This window comes from Hyaena hyaena, unplaced genomic scaffold (assembly GCF_003009895.1).
Source record: "Hyaena hyaena isolate Hyena2069 unplaced genomic scaffold, ASM300989v1 scaffold_1302, whole genome shotgun sequence".
Classification (NCBI taxonomy): Eukaryota; Metazoa; Chordata; class Mammalia; order Carnivora; family Hyaenidae; genus Hyaena; species Hyaena hyaena.
Window position 1 is genome coordinate 94,537 of NW_024081935.1, and position 7,272 is coordinate 101,808.

The window sequence follows — 7,272 nt, forward strand, 5'->3', positions numbered from 1 at the left end:
TCAGTATTTAGAGAAAATTTTCCCTTGTGACTTAACATTTGGCATCATTGTGGCAGAGTATGACACAAAGTCATCTGAGGGTCGAGGCGGAAGTGATTCTTTCCACATGAGAGGGCCAGCTTCCGTGCCTCGTGGTACTGGCACAACGTGACTGATGCACCAGCAGCAGGAGGGACATTGAGCAGTCGTCCTGCTGAGGCATGGTCTCTTGTGCTGATGATTGTCGGAGTAGAAGGGAGAGGAACTGATGTCATGCTGAAGATGGAAAGTATTTAATGACTTTAGAAGAATTATGAAGATTTCCTTGATGGGGAAAGGAGGTCTTACAACTAGAGGAGATAGAGTTAGAAATATATTTTTGAGGGTGCGTGGGTGTTTCAGTTGATTAATCATCCTACTGTTGATTTCGGCTCAGGTCATGATCTTATGGTTCTTGGGTTCCATGCTGGCAGTGCGGAGCTTGCTTAGGATTCTCTCTCTCTCTCTTTCTCTCTCTGTCTCTCTGTCTCCTCCTCCTCTCCCAATTACATTTCTTCTCTCTCAATATAAATAAATAAACTTAAAAAGTATATTTAAAAAAAATATATTTCACACATCTTAGGACATAAAGCATTATGTTTCCTGTGTACGTCATTTGCACAAAGACACGTTTTTCAATATATTTAAACTAGGGCGGCATGCATTTGTAGCTGTGAGAATGTGAGCATTTTTAAAACCCATTTGTGTGAATGATTTCTATATACAAAGTGATATTCTCACTTAATTTAGGTGATTTCTACAGATACGTGATAACAGATTTGATGTAACTGTTAGGAAAATTCAAATCCTTTCGTACCTTTATCTAATTCATTTACACAGTTATATTGACGGGGCCTGAAGTCTGTCAAATTTACTTGGAAGTCTGGTTTGTTACCAATATCTGGGTCAGGTCTATGTGTGGACTTGGCTTTGTTGCCCTCCCTTGTTATGTCTTGGCCCTACCTCTCTTCCGTTCGAATGCAATGAGAAGCTGTTTTCGTGCCCCTTTCTTCAAAGCTGTGCTTCTCAAAGTGTACTCTGTGGTCCATCTCATCACAGTCACTTGCACAGCTTGTTAAGTATGCGAGTTCCTAAGTTCTATCCCTACCTCTGAAAACAATGTCTAGGAATAAGTTAGGATCTGCATTTTTGATATGTTCTTAATTGAGTCACTGATCCACAAAAGGATGAAACAGACACATCCTATGTTCTGTCTCAGGTTCTCTTGTCCCCTTAAGTCTGTAGAGTCCCTGATTATTCTCCTACCTGACAAAGTCCTTGGCAATCTACCCTGCGTGGGATCTGTAGACACTACTGCAGTAAACAACTCTGCACATCTGCTCAGTGCAGCCATCAGAAGCCACTAGGATTTCAGAGTCCTCCCACAACTGCAAGACTCAGAGGGAAGTCCCTTTTGGATTCACTGATGGAGTGGATTGCCTGCCTCTTATCATCCCTTCTGCCCTCTTTCTTGTATGTTTAATAAGCATTTATTGTCTGTGTTTATATTCCTTCACAAAATGTATTGTTCTACTTGAAATTACTTGAAATTAAGTAGCAAATTACAAATCCAGGGGCTCTCAAAGCATTGTCCTGAGTGTCAGAGAACTTCTTAGGCTATAAGGGACTCTTAGTTTCTCCCTGAGTTTTTCATTCCTTCACAGGTTAGCCCTCTACTTTGCTTCTAAAATTGTTGTCTGATCTCTGGTCCCAATCAAACAATTAAATCCTTGATAATTTAATACCCGACTTTCCTTAATTTGTAAGGATAACTCTGTTTTATAATGTTTATTTGTTTTGAGAGAGAGTGAGAAAGGTATGGGGGAGGGACAGAGAGAGGTAGGGAGAGAATCCTAAGCAGGATCCACACTCAGATCATGACCTGAGCTGAAACCAAGAGTTGGTCGCTTAACCAACTGAGCCACCCAGATACCCCAATCTCTCTTTTCATGTTTTTTTAAATCAATTTCTAAAGCTGGGTGTTGATCCTGACAAGACACTACCATTCTCAAGCATCTACATTACATTTAATATGTATCGAGTAGCAATTTGTCCTACAGAACAGTAGCATAGTTAATATACATATAACTGGAGAGAGGGCTATGTCATGACATTCTGGAATCAGTACAGGTGTGAGATATCCACAGAACAACAATAGGACTGGAAAAGCAAAAAGAGACTTACTAGGTTTCTAATTTCAATAGTTATTCAGTATCTTCTTAACTCTTCTCTCTGCCCACAAAGGCATTTGTGCTCTGCATTACACATCCTCTGGACTTTTTACTTTTCACTGATATTTCCTCTTGGTTTCATGGGATATGGCTCAGAATGCACACAAGAGGATTAGTGGTTTTTTAAGTCCTTCTGTACCCTAAGATTTTATGAGTCTGTGATTGCTGTGGATCAGTGAATGGCCATCGGAATAAAGTTGGGCTATAAAGAAAAAACAACTCAGAATAACATAACAGATAAAGAAAGCTCTTTCGTGCTGTACTGACTATTCTCTGAGTCACCAGAGACTGTAGCAAATCATTGGAAAGAAAAAGGCAAAGAGAGGAGAGATAAGAGAATTGTACTATCTGGTTTTCAATAAAAAGTCTTGTTTAGTTTTTTCTTTTCAGGGTTTAGTTAACAAAATTAGTGCAGGAACATATATCTGGACAAATTATCAAATACCTTGCCCACTTCTTTTTGACACCTCCTTCCTTTTCTTTATTTCAATGTGAATTGTTCTTTTTCATCAAGTGGGTCCATGAAATCTGGTTGCTAATTTGTTTGACTAGGACTCATTATATCTGATGAAAAAGATTCCAGTGCTTTCTACAAGCATGCTGAACATGCTTGTGACAGAAAAGTCACATGCACTTGGATTAAGTGATATTTACTGGATGACATACTCTTAAAATGGAAGGAAATTCCTTCCTCCCATACCTATTTCTCTGACAGTCTTTTCCTTTCTTTTCTGTTTTTGTTTTCAAAAACTGGGTATCTTTTTCCTGAATGGACTCCGATAACATGTCAGTGTGAAGAACTAGTCCATATCGTGGTGATGGAAGGTCTATTCTTATCCTAGCCTGTTGGGAAATACCCTCTGACCTGTCACTCTTCTTTATAAAACTGAGACTAATTTAAAGATAAATTGTCCAGAGCTACTGTGAAGCAGAAGCAAAGATAAAGTTAATGGGAATGTGATTCAATTTATAAAAATCTGATTTACGCACAACTTTTCAGTAGCACATTTATAACATCAAATGAGGAACATCTGTACTAAAGGAAACAACAAATTCCTTGAGCTTTCATTACAAAAAGAAATCAAATTGTGAGGAAAGACAAGATATATAGGCAATTACTCAATATCAACATGGCTGACAAGTTCAACTATAGCTGGTTAGAAGAAAATAATTAAATTCCTTGAACCATAAGCTCGTTCACTTTTTATCTTGACTGACTGGGGGCGGAGGTGGAACAGTGATTGTATATTGTGAAGAAAGGGCAGGCTTTTGTTACTGGGAACTTCATGTCTTTCAGAAGAGCTGCGATGGCCAAAGTTACACTTGACTATTTGATGACAGTCGCCTCTTAGCAGGGACACTTATTGTTCACCAAGCATTCTTGTGCTTTCTCACATTCTGGCCTCTCTTCCAGTTACATGCAATCATATGACTTTCTAGCCAACAGGTTGGAGAGGAGGTGACCTTGTTATTCTGGGCTAAGGCATTTTGAGACAGATGGAAGCTCTCTACTCTTCTGCCACTGTGAGTTCTAAAGTGGACTCTTCACCTGCTGGGACCCCCAAAGGAGTATATAGGAACAGGAGCCTTCACTGGCTTGCACTAACCTTTAGATGAATCAGAAGTAAACTGTGGTTGTATTTAATTTGTTCCTGTGGCATAAATCAGTGTATACTAATTAATATGGATACTTTATCAATGGAGCCATCCAGGTGCCCTTATTTAACTTTATTTTAAAGCCTTTGTTTTTGCTTCAGGGATTGTTTAATGGGATCATAGTCAACACCACTAGATACAAGTAAAAATGAGCACTTCTGCCAGGGCATTACTATTTTCTAGAAATTTCATTAATTGGACATTTTATTTCTTTAGGTAGAAACATCTTTCAATCAAATCAGTTTATAGGCTCCAGGATTGGTATTATATTTATGGAAGAGATAGGAAAATTGTTTTTAAAAAAAAGACTTGACAGTTTATAAACAAGCACTGCATTAGTAATTTCAAGCCAAGTGAGAGAATATATAGTCCTGCTAAATTTATATTTCAAATGTTTTAGTAAACATAGCTACTATTTACATGTGAATTTTTATTCTAATGCTGGTAGAGCTTGGAATTGAAGAAGTGATTTGTAGCACAAAATCTGAAGTAAAAGGCAAAACTTTGACACAACAATTTAAAGTGTGAATGCAATGTATATCCAACAAATTTAGCAATGTTGGGCTGCAAATTGTGCATTTAATTCGTTAATTTACAAGTATTTCTTGAAATCCTCAAGAGTGGTAATTATTTAAATTCATCATCATCAAATTATTATGAAGTTCAAAGTCAGGGCTATATGTGCAATGATTCTTTAAATTTCATAACAGCCCTATGAAAAATTTACTATCATTATCCTTAAGTTCAAATGAAGAACTTGAAGCAGGGGGAAGCGTCGTAACTTGCCTTAGGCCACATGGCTAAGCCCCAGTGCTTAGGAACGCATTCAGGCCTTGAATCCAGAATATCCAGTTCCAGAGCCCTCTCTCTTAATCCCTACACCTTACTAAGTTTAATATTACTTGTCAGGTATTGTACTACCCATGACATGGATAATATTTCAATTACTTCATGGTACTTACGAGGTATGTACTATCCTAACTTTCACAAGCAAAAAGACTAAGGAAAAGAAATGTGAAGTAATGGAGCCCCAATAATACAACAGCAAGGATGGTGCTACTGTTGATCAAAGAGGAACTTGATGTTTGAATGATGGTGCAGACAGAACCTATCTGTTCAGGGACACCTGGGTGGCTCAGTCGGTTAAGTCTCTGACTTCGACTCAGGTCATGACCTCACGGTTCATAGGTTGAGCCCCATATCGGGTTGTGTACTGACAGTTTAGACCTTGGACCCTGTTTCTGATTCTCTGTCTCCCTGGCTCACTGTCCTTCCCTTGCTCAAGCTCTGTCTCTCTCTCTCTCAAAAATAAAAGATGTAAAAAAATAAAAAATACTATCTGTTCAAACATAGACACACAATACAGTGCAAGGTCTAGTGCGTAGGATAAATTTGGCAATGTCTTGGTGGCTCTCTAAGCTAAAACAGTGTAGTCCCATAGATTTTTGGTTAAGGCTGTCAGATTTAGGAAAAAAGCAAAACAAAACTGGACTCTCAGTTAAATTTGAACTTCAGATGAACACAACTTACTTGTTTTAGTATAACAATGTCTCATGCAACATTTGGGACACACTTAACACTGAATAATGATTTATTATTTATCTGAAATTCAAATTTAACTAGACCCCTTCCATTTTATGTAATGATCCTATTTTCTAGAAGTTTCTTCACTTGTACTTCTGGTTCATAATTATTTCCCACATTCAAGACACAGTTTTATTTTGTTATATCTTTGTAAGTACAGTGAAGTAAAAATGTATAGTTCATTACTGCTATTTATTTACCTAGAACCAGTAGGGGAGATGAGATGAGATAGTTTTTAATACTTTTTCTAGTGTACAGGATACATTAGCATGGACATTTATATAAATTAATTTTTGTATCATTCTCTAGTTATGATGTATTAATTCCTCCTCCTTCTACTTATAAAATGTAGACATAGAAGCTCATAGAGCTGACAACCACATCTTTATTGGTATTTCATACACATATACTTGAAAGATAGCCCCAAACTCCTTAAAACAGACACATATAGCAATAGATATTATTAGTTTAGACTTTTGACAGTCTTGGTGTCATTTTGAAAGCATCACTCAGAATTTTGTTTACAAATCAGATTCTGAGATTATCTCTCAGTTTGAATATAAATTTACTTGGAAATCTTTTTTTTTTAATTTTTTTATGTTTTATTTATTTCTAGGAGAGAGAGAGAGACAGCGTGAGCAGGGGAGGGTCAGAGAGAGAGGGAGTCACAGACTGAAACAGGCTCCAGGCTCTGAGCTGGCAGTCAGCACAGAGCCCAACGCGGGGCCCGAACCCACGAACCGTGAGATCATGACCTGAGCGAAAGTCGGACGCTTAACCGACTAAGCCACCCAGGCGCCCCAAATTTACTTGGAAATCTTAACTGCCATATTGCATTCTCTCTTCTTCATTCCTGACAAATCACAGGGTAGGCTGAATATGAAAACACTTCTGAAAGTTTGATGCAGAATGGTAAGTTGTCATTATTCTGGTATTTTTCTTTATTTCAAAACTTGTTTCTTCCCAAGGCACCTGGGTGGCTTAGTTGGTTAAGCGTAGGACTTTGGCTCAGGTCATGATCTCATGTAGTGAGTTAGAGCCCCATGTGGGGCTCTGTGCTGACAGCTCAGAGCCTGGAGTTTGCTTCAGATTCTGCATCTCCGTCTCTCTCTGCCCCTCCTCCACTGATGCTCTGTCTCTCAAAAATGAATAAGCATTAAAAAAAATTAAAAATTAAAACAAAACTAAGCCTGTCTCTGCTTAGGATTCCTTCCTTTCTTGGGCTGTAGAGAGCACTAATGCCTGTGTCACAAGCCACTGAAGACCAAAATTCCTTTCCAGGAAATGAGACTGGAGACTCATGGTTGTTTTTGAGAAACAGTCTCCAAGGTGTGCCTCACTCCTCTCCAGCAATTATGAAAGTCAGCTGACTGACCCTGTGACGGGAGTGACTTTTTTCCAGCTTTTATTCGTTCTGGCTCATCTTCCCTCAAGTTCCTTGTTTATGTGTGAAAATCACTTGCAATGCTTTTTTCATTTTCAGCAGAATAATTACACTCATTGCTTGGGCTGATGCAAAGTTTGTGAAAAGGCCCACATTATACCATGTAGATGTGAATTGTATAATAATGAAGGTACATGAGGAAAGAGGAAGAGAACTCCCATTTTGTCACTGCAGAAGTAAGAAAGGGAAAGAGGGAAGCAATCTTTTATTCCCAGTGAGTTTTGCCTCCTTCCATCATCTGCTCCCCATTTGGGTGCTCTTGGGGCTGGGGGAGGCTTTTGGTGGGCTTTCTTCTTCTCTTCATAGACTTAAAACTCCATAAGCATAGAACCAGAAGAC